The 12,902-nt window shown below is 35.0% G+C and overlaps 2 pseudogenes; one reads left to right on the forward strand and one right to left on the reverse strand.

The window, feature by feature from the left end:
• Positions 1-1,555: 1,555 nt before the first annotated feature.
• Positions 1,556-6,455, reverse strand: LOC142544363 (ribonucleases P/MRP protein subunit POP1-like; annotated as a pseudogene).
• A 1,029-nt stretch (positions 6,456-7,484) lies between these two features.
• On the forward strand, positions 7,485-10,445 carry LOC142547470 (F-box/FBD/LRR-repeat protein At4g26340-like; annotated as a pseudogene).
• The last annotated feature ends 2,457 nt before the right edge of the window (positions 10,446-12,902 follow it).

Consider the following 12,902-nt stretch of genomic DNA (forward strand, 5'->3'; position numbering starts at 1 on the left):
GATCAATTTGGTTCCAGCTTTAATCCCTACTTGTTCAGCCTGTTGTGGGTAATCTAGGACTCTTTTAAAATGTATAAAACATGCCCCTAACAAGTCCTAATCATGGCAGCCCCATCTAGCACATAAAAATCATGTTTTTGGAACAAAGATCAAGCTTTAAAAATCACCTTGGATGCACAAACGAAAATATATCAATGTGCTCTTGTTGTTCATGAAATTTCAAACATAAATATATAATATGGTGTGGTGATGAGTAAATGAAAGAATATGACGTACCTTTGCGTTTTATACGCACGAATTAACATTGACGACGAAGAACGGAGTGAAACCTTTGGCTTGTTCTACCTTGAACCCTTCGAATTTCTTTCAACTTGTGGTGAATAAGTGTGTGTCGTGAAAAGGGCTGGTGGGGAGAGTTTTCTGAAATAAAAAGTGTGTGGCCGTGTGGTGGTGTTGCGAGGTGTAGGGTTTTAGGTGTTTTAGTTTATTACGTACACTAATTAAATTACTAAATACGCTTTAGGCCTATTAAGCCTATCAAATTAAGCTCATTAGTCTCAATTAGGATTTAATTAAATAATAAAAATGGTTTTGATAAAATAGGTTTGTGAATTTAATAGCCGGGTTACTTAAAAGTTCATATTTTTCTTGAAAAACCAACATCGATAAAAATTACGTCCTGGCGTATAAATTCACCTCAAAACCCCTTATTTTCAAAAATAATAAAAAGCATCACCCATATTTTAAACAATTAAAAATAATTATTTAATAAAAACATTTTCTATTTTCCAGCCTTCGGTCTCCGTTCCTCGATCGCAACTCGAATATCCTTTAAAAATACATTTTTAATGCAATCATGTAGAAAAATATATTTTAAACATATCAATATGCACCATATAATTAATTTATGCAATTAAAACAATTAATTAAAATATACAAGGAGTTTAATAACTTGTATGCATGTGGTTCGCGTGGGCCCTTAAATTTTCGGGGCATTACAGATCTGCATATGGTACAATGTGTTGAGAAACAATCGGTCATGAAATTTTTTCGAAAACAAGTATGATAAGAAGAATAGTCTGAATAGTAAGAGAACCTCGTCCATATTTCTCAACTGCGTTGGGTGACATGTACAAACCAGTGCCCCTTGTGCCAACCACAGCCTTTATAAGCGCAAAGATTAACCCGAAGACAACATCGTGTTTTGTCACAATTCATGTCTGATACATTGGCATTTTGTTCAAGAAGATCATCGTCTTTCATGAATTTATTCAAGCTAATATTTTGATCCTTTGTTCTTGGGAATAGAAGCAAACCAATGACACTGAAAGTGTACAGGAAATAACTCAGCCTAAAAGATGTCCTCGCCACCTAACCTTCAAATGGAATCTTATCAGCCCCTGATAGTCCACAAAACCTCAAATGGAAATAACTCAGCATAAAAGATGACTCCTAAATCATTATCAGAACCGTGCTTTTTTACTTGTTTAAGAAAATTATCCACATTACTTAAGATCAAACGTTGAAGAAATATATTATCCTAAATTCACTGATATAAGATTATCTCAAACTTATCTAAATTTGAAAGAAAATATCACTCATCATCCAAAATTATAATTAATTTCTTAGAAAGAACTTGTATGAAGAAAATTATATCGCTAGATCTCTTACACAAAAATAAGTTAATATATACCTCATAATCTGCTAGAAGTGTGGCGTCGGGAAAGGCTGCAAGAAATCACATGAATTTGACATCTTCTACTTGTTGCTCTAAGACAGCGGTGGCAAGAGCAATCCTATAAGCAGTGGATCTCATATTCCTGACCAGAACGTAAATCGCGTTCCTCCTCCGCCTTACAAGTGATGCCTTCCATTGTTTCATTCGAAGCCCAGAAAATAGGCTTGCCTCACAAAGTTCTCTAGCCATTGGTTTCCTGCTGTATGACCAAAAAAGCACAAAGAATGATAGCAAAATAGCATTGAATATGAAAACTTTTGAAAGCAAGCTCTTCTGAATTAAAAATTCTTGCCTTCCCCGAACAAAACCTATTGGGCACCTATACGACTCCTAGAGCACAGGATCTCCAGATATGTGATGCTCCCACTTAAAAGATGACAGCTGAACAAAATATGATCTCATTGAAGAGTCAAGTATTTCATGACCATGGTTATCTTATGCAGATCTACATATGGTACAATGTGTTGAGAAACAATCGGTCATGAAATATTTTCGAAAATATGTACGATAAGAAGAATATTCTGAATAGTGGTAGAACCTCGTCCATATTTCTCAATAGCGTTGTGTGATACGTATAAACCAGTGCCCCTTTTTCAAAACCACTGCCTTTATAAGCGCAAAGATTAACTCGTAGAAAACATCATGTTTTGTCACAATTCATGTATAATACATTGGTATTTGTTCAAGAAGATCATCATCCTTCATAAATTTATTCAAGCTAGTCTTTTGATCCTTTGTTCTTGGGAATAGAAGCAAACCAATGACACTAAAAGTGCACCAGAAATAACTCAGCCTAAAAGATGTCCTCGCCACAAAACCTTCAAATGGAATCTTATCAGCCCCTGATAGTCCACAGACAGTGTTTCTCACCAAGTTGACTCCTAAATCATTATCAGAGTCGTGCTCTTTTACATGTTTAAGAAAATTATCCACATTACTTCATAGTTCTACAAAATTATGTTTCACACAATCCCATGGAGCTGGTATTGGAATTTCTAGTGGTCTTTGAGAGGGAGGACGTCGCCCAACTTTATGATTCGAGGCAGTTGCATCCATCGTCATGAAATATTAGTAAGCATCGCAATCAGGATAGCTCTAAGGGAAATATGACAATCTGGTCTACATAAAGATACATATGTTACATGGGATACCTTTATAACCTTAAATGGAATAAACATTTGTGCACTTACTTCACACACAATCCAGTCCTCTCTCAAACCTATGCCATGAGCACAACTTGAAATAAAAGTGTTACAAAATACTTTAACCTAATTTAGAGGGAGAATAACTGAACACCTGAAAAAGTATGAAACAGAAATAACCAGATACGTAAATACATTAATGGAACCACACTCATATCATAGACAGACAATTTTTTCTCAAAACATCATTACCGAAACAAGAACCAACACTTTCGGACACACCTGAAAAAGTATGAAACAGAAATAATCAGATAAATAAATACATTAATGGAACCACACTCATATCATAGCCAGACAAGTTAATGCAATCCAATTATACTTGCAGGAAATTATCTGTAATAGGCTTGGCCCATGAGAATAAGGACAGTAATCAAACTCAGCAAGTTCAAAGGAGAAAGTCTGCAAGAGGTTCACAGATGGAAAGCCCAGAAACAACAAGGAATAATTAGAATTTAGGGGATCTGATCAATTTTACCTTAATTCCCCTAGCTATCATAGGAAAGGCTGAAATTAAAGGATTAGAATTTCACATAATTTGGGAGTGAATGTGGTGATTATTCTTGTATTTATATGAGAGATTTCCAGCATAATTTTCTTATATCAATAAAGAGCAAAAAAGATTGTGAGTGTCTCCCTAAACGAGCCTCAATTCTCTACTCTTTGAAATAGGTAAACAAGTCAGCAAAACACAAATAAAAAGAACAATTGATGAATTAAACGATCGTTCTGTAACCAGGAACATAACCCAATCCTGCACCCAAAACATTATCACAAGTAAATTTTATCTCGTGCTTAAAAAATAAATTGACACATAAATTCTTTACCACAATCCAAACAGATAACTAAGATCACATTCATAGGCATTAGTTAACATAAAGAAGTTCGAAATTTTTTAAGGTTAAAACTATTGTTGTACATATTAATAAAATTTAATCAACAGGAGTAACAATTGATTATGAAAACCAAGGAAAATTGGATTCCTAAAATTTAATTATCGAGCAAAAGTTCTGTAAGGACCGTGTATCGTATTATCGTAAATCTTATGTTGATTATCGATAATTCATGAAATTGTTGTGCTACTAAGTGTATGAAGTATATAATTGAAAATGAAAGTGGTAAAATAGTTGGTGATAATGGAATGAGACCAATTCCATTAGAAATATAATACATAGTACTAAAGCTTTTATGTTCTGACTTTTGTCCAAATCCATTTGGAAATAGCGGAAAAATCATCCCGAAGTGTACCATGTGTGTTGCAATTCTTGCACTGACACATTTTGGGATAATCGGCATAACTCTCGCATCCGATATCCAAATTGAGTGAGGTTGTTGGCAAATGAAATCCAAGACATAGATCTACAACTTTTATGTTGACCACTTTTTTCTAATTCGGAACCTTAAATAGCATTTCGGACAGAACAACATGCGCACCTACGCAGGAACTAGCACACCAGCGTGTTTTGGCGCCACCGCGCGCATCGCCATTGTTAAACATGATTTAATGCTGATAAGAATATATTTTCTCATAGTTGTCTTCCATTTCCACTGAAATTTGAAGGGAAAAACAATAAACAAAGGTTCTATCGTCCGAATCTATATCGAAACATTGTCCAAACTTGAAACAAACTATATATTCGAAATCCTCGCGTCGAGAGCTTTCTTTTGAGGTAAGATTATTTTGGTTTCAGCAGCTTTAATTATTGAAATAATGGAATATAATCTAATTGAAGTCAAGATCCATATATGTGGTAGAATAACCGACAAGAAACTAGTTTTCAAAGTCGGAATTGAATTATGTTCTGATTTCGATTTGATATAAATTTTCAAAGTTTCAAAAGATATTTGAAACTTATATTGTTGATTTTGAATGATTTTATTGATTGAAATGAATATGTTATAGATGTAGATAGATTTTTATACTGAAATCTTCAAGCTACAGTGGACTGGAAACGAAGAATTAAGGTATGTTGTGACCGAGTAACATACGACAAATATTTGTATCATATGATATATGTTTGATTGATTTGATTGAGAATATGTGTCTATTTGTCTTATTTGTTGAGTTGACGTGGCATACATGACATACACGTTGAGCTATGATCCTTGGATATCTATTATGATTGGATTTGATTCTGGGGTTTACAAACACGATGCTATGTTTGGCATTATGTGGCCCTTAAAGTATAGTCATTTGTGGCCCCGATGATTGATTTAGATTTGGGATTTGATAGCGCTTTGCCGACGCTATCATACGAGTATCCCTGATTGAGGCCAGTGTGTCAGCTCGAGCATTGATTTGATAACGATTCGATTGATTCTGATATATGCTCGGTGGATGGGCATTTGACCTGATACCTCCACGACATACATGCATTTGCATATCATATATCATTGTTTAGATACTTGTGGTATATATTGTGTTTGTTGCATACAGAGCTTTTCTCACCCCAGAGGAGGCTGTTGTTATCTTTGTATGTGGACAATGACAGGTACTCCATGATATCAGGGGATCGGAGATGGTACTTCTGGAATGAGACACAGTTGATTTGAGGTTTAGTTGTTTATCCCACTATATATATGTATCTATATACCGGGACATGTCCCGATGATTTTAGTTGTTGTATGTAGTTGATTATTGTGTGGACATATGTTATAATGTGGTATGTTTAGACGAGCCATGATTATATACTATTTTGAGTATTATAATTATATATGACGTATTTTGGACTCATTGTAAAGAAAATTTTAACTCGTTTTCGCTGTAATTAATTAAATCTAATCAATTTGTATTGTAATAATGATTAGGAGTTAATGACACCACAAATTCTCACAATGGAATTGTGATAGAAATGATTTTCATGCCCATATTTTTCGAAAATAGAAAAAGGACTAACACATTAAAGTTATTTTTTAAAGGCAAGAAAAATTTATTGCAGTGAACATTTACCTTTTAACAGAATCTTCCTAATTTTTATTCATTAGTAACAAAATAGGGCAACATCTAGAATATTTCCCCTTCAATAAAGCATTTTGAGTACCACAATTTTTGTGGCCAATTCCAATATACTCATTTAGCTGATAATACTTTTTCATGCAAAACAATACTTTCTTCCATTGGAGGATATATTCTTATACTAACATCGCAAAAATCACCATCAACGACAACAATTTCATCTTCATGCTTCAGGAAAGCTGAATTCGTTTATGTTTTAGTACCACCTTCATTATTTGAAAACTGATCAAAAGAATTTCCTTCACGAACAATTGAATGTTGTTTCTTTGTCATAGCACGAGGATACGTGACAGTTAATGGAATAACTGAACAAGAGTGTATTTGCTCGTTAATCTTATAGATGGATGCTTTCTCCAGTTCAGTAGGATCAGAATTATCGTCTCCAATCACATTACTTTAGATACCTTGATCTCTCAGAAACAGTGCAACAGCCAATAAATTCTACTGAATTTCTGCAAAGTATATGTTCGAATTGACATAAAAGAAAAAACAAAATTGCGTATGTCTTACCAGCAGCGAGGCAACACCATCTTCTCAAGAAGCTTTAATGCTTTTGATCCAACCAATTCTAACTTAGAAAGATGACCCTTAAGAGAATTACATCTAACTGAACTACATGTAACATCTATCTACGATAACTTCTTTTCAACACTCGCTCAAAGAATAGATAAAAGCAACATCTGAATGCATTTTGAAGTGAGAACTCAAATTCCAACCCAAGAAATCACTGAATGCAAGCATGAAAAGTCGCTGAATTATGAAGGAAGAGAAATATGTGAATATTCTTTGTAACCTATGGAGCCATGGAACGTTGATGTTCGGTCCTGGTGAAAAAGTGTGGTTTGGTTATGAATATGACAAAGATAACCTACCTGATATTTTAAAACCAACCGTAAAATATTGTTATAAAATAATTCATATTTATTCTTGAATAAATTTAAAATACTTTTATAAAAATGTTTTATAAGTAGTTATCTAAATTGGACGAGACTCAATCAAACTGTTCATGTAAGTAATTGCTCTGATGGGCTGAATAACGTTCCCATTGCTACTCACCAGTCTTCTTCACGCACCAAATCCAATTACATAATTTTAATTCACAATAATTAAATAAATAATGAAACCAATAAGCACAAATCTAATAATATAATTTAATTGAGTAAAAAAAGATTTAATTAAATAAATAACCTGAACTATCAAGGGATCCAAGCCTTTATACAAAGATGTACTTGATTTGGTCTTAGTTTTATAAATATCACGTGCATTTCATTGTTTCACAAATTTAAGTATTGTTCTCATACAACACTACTTTTATCGCACGTTTTGGTTCTGTCTACATACTGAATTAAGCATAGGAGGTTTTGCGTCGGAAACGTCTCCTCTAATATTTGTTTGTCACATCTTGAGAGCCCTCTAATTAATATTCGTCAGGACATTTTGTCAACCATCGTTTCACCGGACCGACCCAATGTATAAATTTTTGGCTACATTAAAGCCCAAGCCCAATAACACAATTTTACCCAAAAAAGCCCGCAATTTAAACGCAGCCACAACAATAGGGTTAGGTCATTAGTCGGAGTGTCGATCTTTGTTTTACCTCTGTGATTCAGAGTCCGTCAGTCATGTTTTTTTCGTCGTCGTTAATTTGTGGGAAGGATTGAAAGATCCTTTCTTTTTTTTTTTCCGTGCCAGCATAAATTTATGATCTTTTCCCACATCAATTCTTATGGACAAAACTTGTTCTCGGCAAAGTCAGGCGGATTCAGCTACACAAAGTCCAAGAAAACGAAAGCGGAAGCACAAGGTACGTAAGAAGTCGACTTTTTAACACATCTGATTGTCGATATATTCATAATTCAACACTCTGGCTGAAGGGTTACTAAAGTTTGCTTTTTTACGTTGTTTACGCCAATACACGTTCAGGGTGCTGATCCTTTGGGTGTTAAGAGAGATAGTATTGGGATTGATATGTTGTCTGATGATATGCTTGTTGTCATTCTGTCTTATATGAGTTTCAAAGAAGCTGCCAGGACTAGTCTTCTCTCACGTAGATGGAGGTATTTATGGATGTTTACATCTGGGACATTGGAATTTGAGGATATGGATAGTGCCACTGGAAGTAAAATCAAATGGAAAAAGTTCAAAGCCAGGGTGAATCGTGTCCTGAAGTTACATCAAGGCCCGCATGTTGATAGTTTTATTATTCGTATTAGACATGCACAGCCTCGTCATAGCAGACGTGAACTCCCTCGACTTCGTGGCGTCAATAGTTGGATATATTTTGCAATGCAGAAGGAAGTAAAAAGGTTTAATTTGGATTTGCAGGTCCGTGAGAGGTTTTATTCGGAGTACAAATTTCCTAGCCTTGAGAAGTTGTTATCACGTACACATGAGGTCAAGCCTGCTTTTGGTTTGCTAAGGTCCCTTGAGTTGGTTCATGTTGACATCGAGGATGAGGTAGGTTCAGTATTTCCTAGCATCATGTTCGTATCTTGAACAGCTGTGCATAAGGGCCTCTCGTGTTACAAAGAATCTTCGAGTTGTTGATCCATTACCAAACTTAAGAGTTATGGAAATATCCAAATGCTACCATATCCAAAGTCTGGAAGTATCTGCAATGAATCTTATCTCGTTTATGTACGATGGGAATGACATCAGTCTGCCGTTCAAAAAAATTCCAAATGTCTCTGAGCTAAGTCTTGGCGGGGGATTTTGCCAGTCCTTTATGTGTGAACCTAGCAAACACTCAAGTTATTCAGTTCAGCTGGTGACGCTGGCATTAAATGTTCATATTATGGTTGGTTTTCTACCATTATACTTTTGCTCGCTCCTATTTTATAATAGCTGATCTTAGCAATCGGAAAGATCACTAATATGATCCTGTCTCGACTTTTTTGTCAGTTTCCTCCGAGAATGATATCCGCTCCTCGTGATCTGCCTCAGTTACACTCCCTCAAGCGGCTGGAATTGAATGTTGTGTCACAAGTTGGCCGGAGCCTTCTCTTCTTTGCTACGTTGGTCAAGGCGTCTCCTTTCTTACACGAATTTAGAATCAAGGTGAAGGCTCTTTCTCTAGATATTCAACTTTATAGTTTACATGTTGAATTAATATCATATGACTTATTTAAATGTATTCTTACTGAAGCATTAGGCATGTTATCTCTGACGTGAGTTGAGATTGGTTTGGACTTGTTCATCTGAGGCATGTCAAGCATCACTTGTTGGAATTGGCAGAGCTTGAATACGCATTTAACTTGTTCATATTTTGAATCATACTTGACCTCGGCTCTGTTTTTTAAAAGGCGCACCCCTTGGCGAGGCAAAACTTTTGTGCCTCGAACCTACACGGTTAAGCACACTTCGTTGTGGCCTAGGTACGTCGCCTTGGGGAGACCTAGGTTTTCCTTGAGGAGAGACCCCATTTATTTTAAGACATAATGGGTGCTTTGATCTCTCTTCTCTCTTTCTCCCCTTGCCGGATGCGCTCTCTCTATACATTCTCATGCACCTGTCCCTCGCAAAATATTCTCTTATTTGGTAGAACAGATTCTAAGGGAAATGATTTTTTTTTCGTTAGAAGAATTGGACACTTGCTGGTTGATATTTAGTGATTGATGATTGCTAGGACCAAATTTGTTTAGTATGCTTTACAATTGAATGTCATAAGTTAAATCAATGTGAACGAGGTTGTTGAGGGTGTTCTCGCATTTTATTTCAACTAGTTTGATGATATGGGAAATCAACAATTTAAACCAATGTGAACGATATGTTTGGTAATATGAGTTTGTCTGCCTGAATTTCTTATTTTCCGAATCCTACTCTAATCAATTGAGATGAGCCTTTTATTTTCTTTCATATTGATGCAGGTACGTTACCTTGTGGATCTACCATGGTATACGGTAATGAAATAAACTCTGACTGCTGTTGAATTATTATTTTTATTAATATTTTTCCTGCCACGAGAACTCTGCTATTCAACATTATTTTTAACTCTGCTCTTTATCAATCATCGTGACAGATAAGCTCTCTGATGATGTTTCCTGAAATAAGCGCATTCGCAGCCAGATTCCGACATAAAAATCTTAAGAAGTTTGAAGTGTCTGGATACATCGGGTGTCCGAGTGACGAAGAATTTGTTCTGCACTTATTTAAAGTTGCTCCATCTGTTGAGATGGTTGTTATCGACACCCAGAGTGAATGTTATGAACAAATGCTATGGGACTGCTCTACCATGTGTAACAAGGAAGAAGGTGCTCAATGTTTTTGTCAAAGGGATCAAATGCAACTACTGGAGGCTAAATCTGGGGCCAGGACAAGGGTGGAAGCAAAAGAGCGTGCCAAGCAGCTGGAACTCAGTTCTCCTCCGAAAGCCGTACTAGTTATTACATGATATTTGATTCTTTTAGTTTTTTTTAGAAATCAATCTGGAAATTGGAATATACAAGGCCTAAGTTTTGCCACTTAATACAATTGATTGCATTTCATTTCACAATTAATGGCAACTTAGACAATTAATATATTTACCTGTCAATCCTCCATGGCCTGCTATGCGTATGTGTCATCAATTCATGGGTTATTTTCTTTTTTTTTTGTCTTTTTGCATTTGTTGATAATAACTTCCCTTCGTTTTAAATTCGTGTTTTCATTCCTCTTTTCTTTCCTTTAATATAATATATTCATGTTTTCTTTACTTTGTTATTTTAAATTTGTTCATGTTTGAATTGCACACCTGTAGGTTGTCCCTGTTTGGAATTGTGTTCTTTCTTGTCATTCCTTCTTTCCTTTTTCTTTTCCCTCTTTTTTTTTTATTTATGTTTCAGTTTCATGCGGAAAGTTTAAAAAAGGTATTCACGATAAAACATGGATTAGCTACTAAAAAATAAGTTGGTTTGTGTATTATGTTTGAATTATATTGTGTGTGTAATCGGCGGCTGCCTCTTTTCTTCTTTTTATTCTTTTTTTGAATTATATAGGTTTGTACTTCGACAACATGACGTCAACAAAATATTTTTAGTTGGTATAGAAATTTGACGTGAGAGGCAGACAGATGATCAAGAAAATCGAAGATTTACAATTGAAAAGAAAGAATGAAATGAAAATTTGAGTTGAAATCATGGGACACGGTGATGAATTTGCAATAGTGAGAAGCTTTTTGTTTTTGTTTTTTAAAAAAAAAATTGGATAATGGGAGTTAATTTGGGATCATGCAAAGAAGAAGGTAATTATTAGTAGTAATGCATGTATTTATATTTTATATCTCCTATATATTATGAGATTGAAGGAATATTTAGAAGGGTTAAATTTGTGAAGATACTGAAATTTATTTTTTCTTACATTTGAAGAGCAAATAGTTAATGTGTACATTTTGTTATTTAGTTTAAAAATAATAAAATAACTATGATAACTATAATTTTTTGTATTAACATTTTAGAATAAAAAGCATTATTGATTAAAATGTATTCAAAAACAATGTGATCAGTGATGGAATTGATGGTGGCAGTAGGAGTTGTGGATTGCCTTCAACAGATGTTTTTGGCGATGCAAAAGATGATATGGATGCTGAATCTGAAAGGACGTAGATAAGAGAACCGATGAGGGGGAGAAAAACTTTAGTGAAGATCTAGGTGGAGAGAGAGAGAATCCAAATATTGAGAAGAAATATGATGAGAACATTGAGGTTAAAAACGGCGCTGAAGGTGAATTTGTTGGGCTACTTGATTTGCATGTGGAAAAAAATTTTAGATAAACCGATAACTCTGTGCAAGGGGATATTGTACTTTGTGGTTTTTTGTTTGGTGCATCTGTTGGGACATCATTGATTGCTACATGCGAATTGTGAAAAAATATAGTCAAGAAATTAAAATGGTTTCGAGATATTTTGCATGGATGCAGAAGTCAAGATCAGTAGTTATTTGTCAAATAAATTTTCTTTTTTTTCTCAGGTAAATTAATTTTGCTGTTTAATGTGTAGATAGAAGTGCTTAGGAAGTTTAAAGAGAAAATCTCGACAATTGAAGAGGCCCGGCATACTTCTCAGCTAGGACTAGATGAACTGAGATTCTTCAAACCTTTGAGATGAATTTGGATCAACTAAGATAACGTAAGGGTAAAAGCATTGGTCTTCAAGCCCTAACTGATTCGGACAATGAAATAATTCAACTTGCTCAAGAAGTAGATAATTATGATCTTGGGGAAGAATCAATTGCCTTACTTTGAACAAAAATTTGCAACTATCTTGGAAGGATAAAGAACAAGAAGAATCCACAGAGACACAACCGGCTTGTTCTCTTAGTTCAAATGAGTCATCGAGAAGACCTACACAGAAAATAGATCAAGAACGACCAACTCTTGAAATAGTCAAATATGATCCCTAAGAATCTTGAGTCGGTTAGATGTCAGGCATGCGCTAGCTATGGACACTATGCAAATCAGTGCACTAATACTCTTATGAAGAGACACGTGAATCTGAGCGTCACCTTGAGTGATGATGAATCTGAAGGAGAGCGAGAAGCACAACCAATTTATCCCACAGCCATGTTGAATGATCAGATCGATATACCATTTTTATGATCAGAATGGTATATCGATCTGTTAATTTGAGAATCAAGAATGAGAACTTATCGATATACCGTTTGTACGCGGGCGCAGGAGGGCGTGCTTCCAAGAAGTGGGCTGTCATTTTGTAGGTAATAAAAATTTATTCAAGCCCAACTAATTTTAAAGCTCAATTAGCAAAGCTCTTGATAAAAAATAAAAAATAAAAATCATGGTACATGCAGGACTTTTCGTCACCCTCAATCCTCAAGTTCTATCCACAACAGTGCAGCGCAGCATTTTGTGTGTCTCCTTATTGCGCTTGATGTTCGATCAAGGTAATTTCTCAGTTGCCAAAACTCAGCATGTAAAGGTCCGAACATTCGTGTTTGAAAATTTGCGGAAAATTTTTAAA

Source organism: Primulina tabacum, chromosome 5 (genome assembly GCF_025594145.1).
Source record: "Primulina tabacum isolate GXHZ01 chromosome 5, ASM2559414v2, whole genome shotgun sequence".
NCBI lineage: Eukaryota > Viridiplantae > Streptophyta > Magnoliopsida > Lamiales > Gesneriaceae > Primulina > Primulina tabacum.